General features: G+C 43.2%; 1 long non-coding RNA gene across 4 annotated transcripts in view; it reads left to right on the top strand.

Moving 5' to 3' along the window:
* The window catches only part of LOC138827617 (uncharacterized), a 40,779-nt gene extending 26,439 nt beyond the window's left edge, over window positions 1-14,340 (top strand). For all 4 annotated transcript variants that reach the window (XR_011372140.1, XR_011372141.1, XR_011372139.1 and 1 more), the window contains 2 exons: window positions 12,536-12,756; window positions 13,808-14,340. This is a non-coding gene — a long non-coding RNA (uncharacterized lncRNA). The remainder of the gene's footprint in view (window positions 1-12,535; window positions 12,757-13,807) is intronic.
* Window positions 14,341-14,612: the final 272 nt, after the last annotated feature.

Here is a 14,612-nt window from a genome sequence, read left to right as displayed (position 1 = left end):
CTCCATTTAGGGTATCATCTCTTATTCTTTTCCATGGTTTTCCATGGTCAGGACTGACTTTGTCCTGGCCATTGTCTCAACATCCATTGCTGGGATAGCTTGTCCCGGTTGGCATTTACGGTTTGGACTCAAGGCCTGGGCACTGTCCCTGAGTCCTTCTGTTCCAGGCTAATGCTCTACTACTTAGAGTCACAATGCCACTTTCAGCCTTTGGCTGGATAGTCCTGGTTCTGTGCTGATTAGTAGGGAGATGGAGTTTTAGAAGGATTTTTTTTGTGCCCAAGATGGCTTTGAACTTTCTTACAAAAGCTCTTTTTATTTCCAGCTAAAGCAACAAGGAGATCAATGAGATGGAGGTTACCTATAACTTGTTAACAATTGACTAACAATTACTTGTCAGAGATTTTTAAAAGAAAGCCCAGTAGATGCTTTTAACCTGAGACTGATTGGCACTCTAAGTACAGCCCACTGCCTCTGGGTAGCCTGTTTAAAGTGGCTTATAGACAACATTTAACCTATAACAAATGTACAGGCCTTTTCTTGGGCTACAGCAGCATAGCCTGTTTAACACCCTGGTTTATAAAAGCATTTTCTGTCTGGCAGAGGAATGCCTACCTATGTAGGCCTTTAGACAGATCTCAATAGGAACATAATCTCAGCTTTACAAGCTTTTCAACAGATGAATTTAACCAGCTCAAAAGTTACTGCCAATTAGGACTTTGAGCAGATACAGGGGTTTTGGGATTTACATTCTACAATCTTAGCTTTTACTACCCACTATCACAGATCTCTGGAAAGTTTTGCCCAGTTACACCAACATGGGTGATAGGAATGTTTAAAAACTTATCTTTCCATGACTTTCTGGCTTGATCAATTTTTTGGAAGACAAAGCTCAAGTAACTCAGGACCTGATACCACTTTTGTCATCCAAACATTTGTTTGTAATTGCCTCTGAATGTTTTAACATTGTCAGGGTCCCTGGAGTGCCTTTCTTATGTTGGGATAAATACATCTTTGGCACTTTCCTTGGTCAGTCGCCGGACTTGAACTCAGGGTTTGAGTACTGTCCCTCAGCTCTCCAGCTCAGGACTAGCACTTGGCCACTTTAAACTCCAAAACAACTCAGCTTTGAGCACTCTGTTGGCAGATTAGAGATGACAATCTCACAGGGACTTTAGTCTGCCTGTGCCTGGACTGGCTTCGAACGACAGATCAATGAGTTGTTTTTTTTTTTTTTACAAACAGTCACTTTGAAAAGACCCCAGACCCCAGAATACGTTCATCCATTGAGCTCTTTAAGAAAAACCACTGCCCCTTCCCCTACATAGCTAAGAGAGCAAGCAGGACGCAGGCAAGTCATTAACCACTGAGTCACCGCCTGCAGACCTCAGCATGACTCTAACACATGCCCTAAAACCAGGCATTCCTGAAAAATAGCCGACCCTCCCGTCCCTTCCTGTAAAACTTAGCTATAATGGCAGGGTAGGTCAGGAGGTAATAAATCACTTGTCAAAATTAGGGAACGAACAGTTTCGGTGCATGACGACCAGCACAGACTTGCCGGGGCAAGTACCGACACGTCAGCTTTCCCCCAACCCCACCTGCCCCATCTGGCCAGCTTAACCTGACCAATCCCCACCCTGAGCGTAATTTGAAATTAACCAATCAATACTCTGTAACCAAGCATCTTGCTTCTGTAACCTTGCTTCTGCTGTCCATAAAAAGAGGGTGCTTTCAAGCACTTGGCGCGCAAGTCTCCCGATAGACTATGTCGCCCCGGGTACCCGTGTAACCGGTTCTCAGACATTCAACCCGAACCTTGTGGATCTCGAGGTTGAGTGCACCTGGGAGCCGAGGGCTTGCCCAAATAAACCTCTTGCTGATTGCATCCGCACAAGTGGTCTCGTTGTTCCTTGGGGAAGGGTCTCTTCTGATTGAAGGACACCCCACGCCGGGGGTCTTTCATCTGGGGGCTCGTCCGGGATAGAGACCCCCACCCAGGGACCACCGACCCATTTTCGGGAGGTAAGCTGGCCAGCGTCTCTGTGTTGTCTGTGTGTTGTCTGTGTACTGTCTAAAGTCAATCTGTGTGTGCGCTTGCGAATCTGGTGAGTTCGGCCGTTCTCGTCTGCATCTGGCGGACCCGTGGAGGAGCTGACGAGCTCATACTCCCGACCGCAGCCCCCAGGAGACGTCCTGGAGGTGTCCGGGGCCTGAAACAGTGGCCCATCCGGGGTCTGAAACAGTGACCCATCCGGGGCCTGAAACAGTGGCCCATCCGGGGTCTGAAACAGTGACCCATCCGGGGCCTGAAACAGTGGCCCATCCGGGGTCTGAAACAGTGACCCATCTGCTTTCTGGAACTCAGTCCTCTTTAGACGCGTGATTTCTCTGGGAGACTCTCAAAACAGTCTCCGCCTGGTTTTTGCCTTTGGCTTATTGTCAAAACAGCGTAGTGAAAAAGTAGCGTGACCAGTATAATTGTGATGTTTGTTGTAGAATTTTGGTTGCTCGCACTGCTCTTGCCTTTGTGGTTTGTTTTCCTGTTGATCTGCTGTCTTTGCCTTCGTTGTGGAAACTTTGGGAGAGTGTGCTACTGTGAATAGTTTTGTAACATTCCTCAAAACCACACAGGTCTCTGCCAGGTTTTGCTTTCGGTTTACTAGCAACAGCGCGCAGCGAAGCTAAGTGTTGCCTGTATTGTATTGTTGTTCTTGTGTTCGTTAATAGTTTTAAAATGGGACAAACTGTCGCGACACCACTTAACCTTACTTTACAGAACTGGAGGGATGTGCAAACATCAGCTCACAATCTTTCAGTAGAAGTTAAAAAAAAAAAAAAAAAAGAAAATGGATAACTTTTTGTTCATCAGAATGGCCCACTTTCAACTGTGGCTGGCCACGTGAAGGAACCTTTAACCTAACCATTGCCTTACAGATCAAGGCCAAAGTTATGGACCCGGGACCACACAGACACCCAGACCAGGTCCCTTATATTGTTACTTGGGAAGCTCTTATTCTAGAACCTCCCCCGTGGATGAAACCCTTCTTATCTACCCCGGCCCCCCAAATCCCTACCCCCTTAACCCTTCCATCTGCCCCTCAGCTCTCTCCCCCACTCCTTCCCTCTCCAATTTCCCAACCTCAGCTTTCTCTCCTTCCCGGGAGTTTAGCCATGGTCGGCCACTCCCATCTGAAGTCGCTTTTTCTGTTTGGCGCCTGTCTGTTTTTGTGTTTCTGTTTAGTGTTAATTGTTTCTGTTGTCTGTTTTGTTGTCCTTAAAGGGATGGGGCAGCAACTAACAACCCCCTTAAGTCTGACTATAGATCACTGGAAGTCACAGCCTGAGCCGAGATTGTCAGGTTTTGGGAACTTGCTTGTTTGTCAATTATGAAATTGCCACTGACCATCTGCAGGTGGCCTCAGTTAGATCTCAGCCTCGGGCCTTGGCTCAGGGGGGTCTGAGCGTGGGGGAGAACCTGTCAGTCTGAGGGAACGGCCGCTAGGGACTTCCTTCCCTTGCCCTAAGATGACTGGGAATTCGCCTCTGCCTTGGAAGACCCCCGGGTCAACGTCTGCAGGACTCTAAGAGAAAAATCCTCCGGAGGTGAGTAGGGGGGTTGAGTCCCCTGGTAAGTGAATGGTGGTGAGATGTCGCCCTATTCACTGAGACTTGATTCTGTCTTTGTGGCCACATGTTTGTCTTGTTAACTTTAGTGTGTTTGTTTTATGGGGTAGGAAAGTTCTGGGTGAGTGTGGCAGGCTCACCCAGCAGACTCTGGATTCAGCTTGCTGAGTGGGAACAGCACAGAGTTCCGGTAGGGATAAACTGGGGCCCATTAGTCCCCAACTCAGCCTTCAGTTCTTGTCTAGTTCTGTTTTTAGAATTGGTACCAGTTTTAAATGTGGATCCTTGGTTTTTGTGTTTATCTGTGTTTTTGTTATTTATTTATTTAAACATCTCTGAGGGAATAAAAGTTCCAGCTGGGCCTAGTCACAGACCTGCTATGCCCACCCTCCCCACGAGGCATGAAGGGTTACTGGGCTAGTTTGGTTCCCTTCAAGCCTCAGGCTGCACCTTCTCCCAGTGGAGGCTGCTGGAGGACAGGTGAGGGCGTAGAAGGCTGTGTACCTGGATTGGACTTTTCAGCTAGTTCTGTCTAAAATTGGGTTAAAAAAAAAAATCAGGCCAGTTTAGTCTTAGGTGACTCCCTCCCTCAGCCCTCCTCCAACTCAGAAGAGATTCATAAGCCTTGCTAACAAGCAAGCTCTGTGAAAATGAAGCACAACAAAGGTACCTAGTTCTAAAAGAAATACTGTCTTAAATTTTTTTGTTTAAAACCTTTAGAAAGTGTACGTACAACTGATTTTGATTTTTGCGTGCTTTAAGATCTGTGTGTTTTGTGTGTGTCTGTGAACGTGTTCAAAGATAAAAAAAAAATTGTCAGCATGCTGTAACAATTGGGTGATTTAAATTTAAATTTCAAAAGGTTATGAGGTTTGGACATTACCAAAATTTTTAAAAATCTTCACATTGTTTTAAATGGCTTTTTAAAAGGTTCTTTAACTTGCAAATTAGAAAATCTGGTATTTTAAAAACTAATATTTTAAAATGCATAAGTCTGTTTATACTGTAATCAAGTTATCTGGCTTAACAAAAATGCATTGGCTGTTTGGGGTCTAATTCCCTTGGCTAAAATTTGGGGATAAAAATTAGAAATTTAAATGTAAAGGTTAGTTTAACACTGTCAAAGATGTTACCTGTTCTATCTAAAACTGTATTTCATTTGAGAACCAAGAGAAGAGACGGGGAAAAACTTAGAAACCAACAGAAGACCTATCTTTAGGGGTGAAGGGTGAACAAGCAGAAGTGCAGTTCAGCTGGTCATGCAGTGGGACAGGCCCTGGGAGGAGTCCAAGCATGATGAGGCAAACTGGCACAAACGCAGTTCATCTAACCCTAAAGAGTCAGATTGGGTGTGTGCCTGCCTATTCCATAGGAGGGGCCAAGTGGCCCATCATTGTTCTGTCTCTTTTCCCTGCAGATAGGCACTGAAAACATGATGGTTAAAATGAATGATGTGATGATCTGATTAGTATTACTAAAACTTTCCCTTGGATGTGTTAACATTAAAATTAGGAAGGCCTTAAAAAGAGGGTAAAAAGTTATTTGTATAATGTGGCTTACTTTCAATTATGTTCTGCAATTAGGATGTTTTTAAAAAGTTATAAAGATGTTAAATCTAGCTTTGTGGTATAGTAAAGGTGACTGTAATTCTTGCATTAAGGAAAATTGTCATTTGAGTTTAAAAATCTTAATGTGTGTCTGTTTTAAAACAAGCAGCCAAGAGACAATGAGTGACACTTGGCCTCAAGATTTCAAGGGATCTTTTCAAAATGCAAATAAAAACTAAAGTATAAAATATTAAAGGTGATTAATAAGAGGTTTAAAAAAATAGGGAATGGATTTTTGGATATAAAGTTTAAATGTAAAATCATTCTTGACATTGGCCTCAATGTGCAAAAAAAAAAAAAAAAGGAAAAAAGAAAAAATTAGGATTATCAAAATAATTGCTATTCTAGTTTGCTCTTCTAGGTTTTTTAAGTTTCCAGCAAGCCCAAAGCAAAGCACAGAGGATTCTTACAAGTTGTCAGATGTAACTTTGACTCTTAATAAGTTTCAGGTAAGAGCATGCTTAAAAGCTACTTCTATGTTGACCACCTTGTTGCTTTTAATTGGAGTAAAATGGCCTTTTGTAAGACTCATTGATCTGCAAACCGGTTCAAAGCCAGCCCGGGCACAAAAAGGTCCCTGTGAGACTGTCACCTCTACTCAGCCAGCAGAGTGCTGAAAGAGCAAGCAGAAATGCTTTGGGACTCACAGTGGCAGAGTACTAGCCCTGGACTGAAGAGTTAAGGGACAGCATTCAAGCCCCGAGTCTGGGACTCAAAGTGGCAGAGTGCTAGCCTTGAGCTGTAGAGCTGAGAGACAGTGCTCAGGCCCTGAGTTCAAGTCCAGCAACCAGCTAAGGAAAATGCCAATGAGGCATTTATCCCAATGTAGAGAAGACACTCCTGGGACAAAAAGCAATGGTGGAGCATCCAGAGGCAGTAAGCCACTGCTTGGATGGCAGAAATGTCAGATCCTAGAGTCATTTGTGCGTGGCCCTTCAAAACTGATCAGAGCCGGGAGGTCATAGGAAGATAGTTTGGAAGCATGCCTAATGTTCATGACTACCTTGTAAGGGACAGGAACTTGCCAGTCCTCTGTGATAGTAAAAAGCTAATGTTATAAAATGTGGGGGGTAGTTTAAATCTTAACCCCTTTATGTGCCAAAAGCTCTAATTGGCAGTAATATTGAGCTGACACCAGTTACATGAAATTCATCTTCTCAGGAAAAAGTTTGTAAACCTGAGAGTGTGTTTCTATTGATATCTGTCTAAAGGCCTGCAAAGGTAACTCAGGCATTGTGTTAGGGTTACTAAAGATCACATTCCTAAGTCATCCAGAAAGATGCTTTTACAAACCAGAGTGCTAAACAAGCTATACTGCTATAGCTGGAAAAAAGGTCTGTGCAGTTGTCAAAAGTTAAATATTGTTCTTAATGACTTCTAACCCTGATGGCCTCTTTGTAAAATAGGCTAAGGTTATAGGCTCCTGGCTAGGTAAGATCAACGCCCCTAAAGTCAGCTTGAAGAAGTTACAGAAGATGGACCTTCGCCCTTCTACCCCCATTTTAAGATCAAGAGTCCAGAGTCAGTTTTTGAAAAATGAGGCGAAATAGATAAAATAATTTTTAATAAGGGCATAAAAAATAGTGTTAACTGCCTTCTGTGTCTATTTACAAAAATATCTGGTTAGTAAAAAGTTGTGATTTTGGTAAATTGTCCTGAGCTATTGTTTAAAAGATCTTAAAAACCAGCAGGATCAAAGCCTGCCAAGCCTAGGCAATGTATCTTTAACCAGTCTGTGTAGGAATTTACAGCCCAGCATGAGGTGTGACAACAGTCCCTTGGAGCCACTGAGAGACCCTGCTGTTCCGGTTGCTGCTGCTGCTGCCTGACGGCCTGACAGTCACTTGGAGGAACTCCTGCTTGATTCCATCACCTAAGTCTGCTTCATGGTTGACTGCTGCTAAATCTAAGATCTTGTGGGACATTCTTTTGGGTGATATCCAGAAACCCTCTCTTCCCACAGTGGATATTGGGGACAAGGATATCACTGGCTTGCTTGTCTTAGGCACTCCAGTGCATAGTAACTGGAAATCCACTCTATGTTCACAGCCTAGTTTGACTCTAATATGGTAATAACCTGAGTGTGTTATCAATAGAGGTAATACTCTTAGCCTTAAAATCTAGCAAGCTTCTGCATCACGGTGGTGCCTTAAGGCTGTTCTAAGATAAAGGTTCCGCAAGCCAAAGGAAAATTGGGCAGTTTTAAACTACAGCCACAAAGATGGTCAAGAGATTGTAAAGAAAGAGGGTGGTAATGAAAGCCTTGGGAAAGGAATTGTAAAGAAAGAAGGAAGGGGGCCTATGTGTAGCCTTAAAGGAAGAATGTTGTTTTTATGCTAACAAAACAGGAGTGGTAATCAGGACCGCCTATCGGTCGTGCAGGCCCTAGTATTAACCCAACAATATCATCAACTTAAATTAACGGAGGAATCTCCAGTTGAATGAAGGATTTCATTCAGGCAAAAAGAAAATGGGGGAATGAAAAGACCCCAGACCCCAGAATACGTTCATCCATTGAGCTCTTTAAGAAAAACCACTGCCCCTTCCCCTACATAGCTAAGAGAGCAAGCAGGACGCAGGCAAGTCATTAACCACTGAGTCACCGCCTGCAGACCTCAGCATGACTCTAACACATGCCCTAAAACCAGGCATTCCTGAAAAATAGCCGACCCTCCCGTCCCTTCCTGTAAAACTTAGCTATAATGGCAGGGTAGGTCAGGAGGTAATAAATCACTTGTCAAAATTAGGGAACGAACAGTTTCGGTGCATGACGACCAGCACAGACTTGCCGGGGCAAGTACCGACACGTCAGCTTTCCCCCAACCCCACCTGCCCCATCTGGCCAGCTTAACCTGACCAATCCCCACCCTGAGCGTAATTTGAAATTAACCAATCAATACTCTGTAACCAAGCATCTTGCTTCTGTAACCTTGCTTCTGCTGTCCATAAAAAGAGGGTGCTTTCAAGCACTCGGCGCGCAAGTCTCCCGATAGACTATGTCGCCCCGGGTACCCGTGTAACCGGTTCTCAGACATTCAACCCGAACCTTGTGGATTTCGAGGTTGAGTGCACCTGGGAGCCGAGGGCTTGCCCAAATAAACCTCTTGCTGATTGCATCCGCACAAGTGGTCTCGTTGTTCCTTGGGGAAGGGTCTCTTCTGATTGAAGGACACCCCACGCCGGGGGTCTTTCAACTTTTACTCCAATTAAAAGCAACAAAGATGGTCATTGGAAGTAGTTTTATAAGCATGGTTTTACTTATTAAATTACATTTGACAAACGTGTCCTATCTTTTACTGTGGGCCTTCCGGCAACTGTTACAAAAAACTTTAGGGGCAAACCTGAATAATCCTATTTTTTTTTTTTTTACTTTGAAATAAACCTTTAGGAAAATTTTATCTTTTAAACTTGTCTGGGAGGTCAGCCACTCCCCACAACTTCTCAAATTTTTACAAGGGGGATGTCATTTTAAATCCTTTTTGTGAAGTTATGTTAATTTGCATTTAAATGCATCATTGAAACACTGGGCTGTATATTCTTTGCCTGTAGGCTGTCCTGTGGGCAGTGAATAGAAAGAGTGGCCATATTTTTTTTCTGCAGTCTGAGTTACATTTAGGAATTTACCTCCAATTGTAAAATAGTATAGAAATCAATTTCTATCCTTTGCTCATACACCCTGTATGGTCTAACTTCTGGCGATTAACATTTACAGAACCAAATATCTAATGTGGCTTGTGTTTTACCCTTAATTAACAGGCTTTTGGTCATGTAAGATGAAGCAAGGCCAGAGTCTGAGAGAGACTGTGGCATCTCCCAGCATGTATGGACTGTTGCACCTCCTGTTGGTAACCTGCAATATTTCTACATATACTGGTTAGAGACCTGGTTTACATTGTCTTTTGCAGGCTGGTGCCACTGGTTTAGGCAGCTGTGCCTGGGCATAGTCACTCTGCTCCCTTGATCTTAATTGAAGTTGATCGGCACACAGGGGAGAAAACAGAGAATGAAACCCTTAGCTTTAGTTTACTAGCCATGGTCAGTGTACAATAGTTAACTCTTAGCATAGATGGACATAGGAATGACATAATTCACAGCCAACTTAGTTACCAATTTCATTTACTTTGTAAAGGACATTGTCTTTTTTAAGTCCTTTTCCAAGGTCTTTTAAAACTGCCTGTTTTTTCTTTGGCTTAGTCAGGTCACAAAGTTTTAAAGCAATTTAGATTAATTCACAGCTTCCATTGACAAAGATTTTTAGTAGGCAGAGTAACCTTGAAACCATAATCACTTACATATAGTCAAATAAGACACAGACAGACATGTTTGTGCACAGATTATAGAGCATGCTTAGATTTTAAAATAGACTTTTAAAGTTTTGAAATTTTAGTGGAACTACTTTTCTAATTATGAAGGAACCATGTGGTCAGTTTAAAATACAAAACTTTGCCAACAAGAAACCAAATGAACAGGAGGCAATAGGAACATACACTTGGCCTAGCATAATGGCACCACAGGACAGGGGAGGGGGAAGGGGTAGTACCAAGCTGAAGTACCAAGATGCCAATTTGGCACATCCACCACTTGCTCAGTGCTAGAGAGAAGATTAATACACTTTTGGTAATATCCAAACTTGTTGGCCTTTATTTCGGTGAGTTTAGACTTAAACTCACCCATTTTCTATCTAATGAGTAGAAACAAGCAATTACTGGTTACATTCTTCCAGGGCTTAACCAACGCGTTTAGCATATGAAATACTTGTGAAAGAGGTTACAAGCAGGTAATTTTGGCAAGAGGGAGAGTTTAAGGGGAGGGGGAGAGAGAGAGAGAGAGGTACTTGCTCAAGCACTCTCAGAAGTGGAGTTTTAAATCTGGGCCAAATTTAACTGATGGGGAACCAACAGCCCTCCAAGGCCAGGTGGCCTTAATGTAAAGAAATTTAGTGTCCTTCCCATGGTAAGTGACCTGAAGCCATTTGCCTACAGTAGAGTGTCCTCTACAGTGCAGGTTGGCTCCTGAATAGGTGGTGGCCCCACCAGTGGAGACTGTCCTTATGTTGGTCCAAGGTGGGTCCTTGGGCCATGGTAGGCCCCTAGTGGCTAATTCTAGCACTTGGCCAAGTTTTTGGTCAGATGGTGAGGGTGGGGCTCAGTTAGCCCAGAAAGGCTCAGGTGGCCTTACCACTGATATTGGAATCAGAAACCCCGACCTCGGACAAACTTGTCACTTACCCTGGAGTGGGAATTAATTAGTGGGGCTGGATGGGCTGGTAGAGCGCTCAGTCAGGAGGAAGTTACCTTGATGGTCCTCTGGTGACTGGAGTGAAGGATCTCAGAATAGGTCCCAGGGAAGCTGGTTGAACTCCCTTCTGAGGTGCAGGGGGAGCAAATGCACTGGGGAACCTATCCCAGTATGGAGCCACCAATGAAAGAGGATCAGACACATCCATCCTATGGGACCATGCAGAGGCAGGCAGGCAAAGGAGAAAGATTACAAGGTTTATTAGAGGAGCCATATTTCCCCCAAGAGGGAGCACATGACCTCCATCACCATCCTGGTAGCAGAAGTATCTGAGAGAAAAGGAAGTGAGGTAGATAGGAGTTCTGGTGGGTCTGGGTGGAGAGAGGGAGAGGCCAGTTGTATGGAGGGAACTCCAGAAATGGGAGGGGGCCCAGATGTGGGTGGAGCTGAGGACCAAAGGTGAGCAATCTACAAACTGCAGTTCAAAGCCAGTCCAGGCAGAGAAAGATTATCATCTCTAACTAGCCAGCAGAGTGCCAAAAAAGTGGGCAGAGTTGCTTTGGAGTCCGAAGTGGCAAAGCGCAATCCTTGTACTGGAGAGCTGAAAAACAGCACTCAGGCACTAAGTTCAAGTCCAGTGACCAAGGGAAATGTCAAGGTTGCATTTACCCTAACATAGAAAGAGGCACTGCTGGGACTTTGGCAATAATGTTTGGCTCTTCTAAAATTGATCAGAGCTGGAGGTCATGGCAAGCTAGTTTATAAGCATGCATAACTGGGCAAAAACTTGTCAACCATTTGTAATAGTTGGCTGTAAAAGGCTGAGTTTGTGAAATGTGGGGAATAGCTTAAATCCAAACTGCTCTGTATGTGCTTAAGACCCTAATTGGCAGTAAATTCTGGGCTGACACTAACCAAATAAATTTGTTTAAGAATAAAATATGAAATTGTTAGGACCAGATCGAAAGTAAACAGATAGGGTATTAATTAGAACAAGGAAGGAGAAAATTCAAATTTAACTGAGACAAATAAGTCCCAGGTAAGCAGAGAAACATTGGTATAAACACCAAAATAAAACAAAATTGTGGTCTGATAATTACTAAAAAGATCATTTATATCAGGATTTAGACCAAATGTTAAATTTTCAAAGATAAGGGCTTAAGTAGAGAGTTAAGCACCAGGAGCTACACTAAACATCTGTATGCCAAAGGATGGGCTGTCCCACCTAGGCTATTTGAGGAGCTAAACAATGCTTTCGCCCATTTGGGGAGGTAATGTTTTCCTAGAATTTCAAGGTAAGACTTGTCCCACCTCCAGGCCTTGAAGCTGGGTACAATGCCCCCATCTCCAGCCTAGATACCAGGATGTCTACAGGCAGTTGTTTGGACTCAACCACCCTATTTGCCTTAATGCAATTTGTAATCACTAACTGTTAGTTCTGCTTTTATAACTTGTTTGTCAATTACAAAACTGCCACTGAACACCTACAAGTGGAACTTCTTATGGATCTTACCTTTAAACATCCTAGACTATTTAAATCTTTTACAAACCAAAGTACTAAACAGGCTATGCTGCTATAGCCCCCCCCCCCAACAGGGTCCATACAGCTATTAAAAGTTAAAAAATTATGTCTAAACTCTAGTTTGGAATAAAATGTAATTAGTAAAAAGTTGTCACCTTGACAAACTACCCCACACCATATTATAAAAGCCAGTGTACAACCAGAAAAATATTAGGGGAGTTTACTAAAGTTAGTCCCTAGGAAAACTTCTTTAATCAACCTGTGTAGACTAATGCCAACTGTTTACACACCCATAAAACATTTAAGCTTCAATTATAAAAAAAAAAAAAAACGAAAAAGGGGAATCCCCAAGGGAAACTTTTGCCTTCACCTTATTTAAATTTTTAAAATTTCACTCAAAGTGATCCTTTCACTAAAGCTGAAAAGCATTTTATCCCTCTAGCACCACCTCACTATCTATTCCCATATGGTTTAAAAAATTTAATCAATGAAGACTAAGAGTAATGCCCCATAAGGGAAAACAGTGTTTCTATCATTCCAGATGGATCCACTGGCAACATCTGGGTCCCTTTTTGACTCATCCGACCTCCAGAGAAGCAAAAACAACACAACACAACCCTGAGGAAGAAGATCTAGTACGCAGCTTCGCAGACCTAAGCTTTAAGTCCCGAGGAAGCCATCATCCTTATCTTAAGAAAACCAGCTTGACCCCACCAACATGGGGTCAGAATAAGGTGTTGACACAAGACCGAAGCCACCCTGGTCAGTACAAAAACCCCTAGAATACCTGAATATCTGTTTTGGCCGTGATTGCACTGCTTGTGAATACATCTGCAGTGAACATGCATATTGGGCCTATGTCCCTCACCCACCATTGTTAAAATTAGTGGATTAGCTAGACCAAGGTCCGGTGGCGTATACAAATGACAGCACGTATTTTCCGCCACCATGGGATCATGCAGACCCTACTCATCCAGGTGAGGAAGGAATACCTTATATTATTTCCTTAGGATTTGAGTCTTTACCACTGTGTTTAGGGACATCACCTTGCTTACCAACCAGAAGACAGGTATGGGCATACATCTTGCCTGATGATAAGATCAACAATCATATGGGGCTATTCAGAACAAGTTCCTTAAATTTTATTGGTCAGGATCATTCTTATACAAATAAGACTGGGCAACCACCTAACCTAGTATGCCAGGACATTAATTATTGAATTGGGTTTATGTTTCTATTCAGTGGTCTCAGTGTCAAAACCCTAGAGGAAAGATTATACAGCATAATGATAACATCTCATTTATAGATTGAGGTCCTCATGGATGTTTCATTGCCAATTATTCTGAAAAGCATGTTGGTGATTGGTATACTAATAATTCTTCTGACGGTGACGTCTATACAATGGAGTTATAAATCATGTAGAACCCATTGGCTTGCTCACCTGACATGATGGAGGCCTTGTGCCTCGTAGGCCACATATAAATTTCAGGGGACACTTAGGGCCTGAGCAGTGGCATTTATAAAACTTGCCACCCAATTTTATACAACTCAGAATTGGATTGGTCACTTTACTAGGGCCCATGAGGCAAATTATACATTTTACAGGAACCATTCTTCTACTGTACAGGGTTGTATTAAACTTTCCTATGTACTAGCCCACAGGGACAGTGTCAATCAATGAGAACCCACGCAGCCAGGACTCTTTACATGCTTAAATCATACTATTTCTTTTAATATGCCTTCTCAGTCTCTCTTGATATTAAGATCTCGCTTAGGGGTCTGGGTGCCTGTTAACCTCACCCGACCTTGGCAGGAGAGCCCCACTGTTGGTTTGTTGAAAGGAGTCTTCCAGCAACTGCTGAAGAGAACTAGGAGATTCCTGGGTCTGAGTGTAGCTGTGATCCTTGAAATGATTGCTATCACCATGACTGCTGCGACTGCTGGAGTGGCCCTGCATTCCTCCATCCAAACCAAGGACTTTGTAGAGAAGTGGCTGGACTGTCACCAGCTATGGACTCATCAGCACAATATTAAACAGGACATTGATTCCCGTCTGAACACACTGCAACACAGGGTGCAGTGGATGGGAGACTAGATAATTGATCTGCAGAAACAGCTAACCTTCAAGTGTGATTAGAGCTCAATAAACTGTGCATCACTCCTACTTGATTCAACACTTCTAACATTACTTGGCAGGGACTTCACTACCACCTGCCAGTCTTGCAAGGAAATTTGACTTGGGACATCCACTAGTTACAGCAGGAAGTCATTGAGACTTTCTTGGCACAACTCCCTGGGGTGGGATATGAAGGTCTGGCTGAGGGAATTGCATCTGTGCTAAACCAATTGGACCCTCGTACCTGGTGGCACAGTTTTAAACATAGTGTTTCTACAGATCGATTGCATTATGTCTTGTCAAGATATTGCTGTCTACATTCCAAAATAGTTTCTGCAAATCCCTCCTGCAAAGGATCTCTTGCTTACAGTTGTACTTAAAAAACAAAAAAGGGGGGAGATGTCAGAGGCATTGACTGGCATAACCCCATTTGTTGCTGTTTCCACAGTGGGATCTGGGGACACGATGTGTGGTATAGGCAAGAAGGGACTACACCATGTGG

Source organism: Dipodomys merriami, unplaced genomic scaffold, assembly GCF_024711535.1.
Source record: "Dipodomys merriami isolate MVZ:Mamm:240054 unplaced genomic scaffold, mDipMer1.0.p SCAF_1586, whole genome shotgun sequence".
NCBI classification, from domain to species: domain Eukaryota; kingdom Metazoa; phylum Chordata; class Mammalia; order Rodentia; family Heteromyidae; genus Dipodomys; species Dipodomys merriami.
This window is presented reverse-complemented; position numbering and strand designations above follow the sequence as displayed.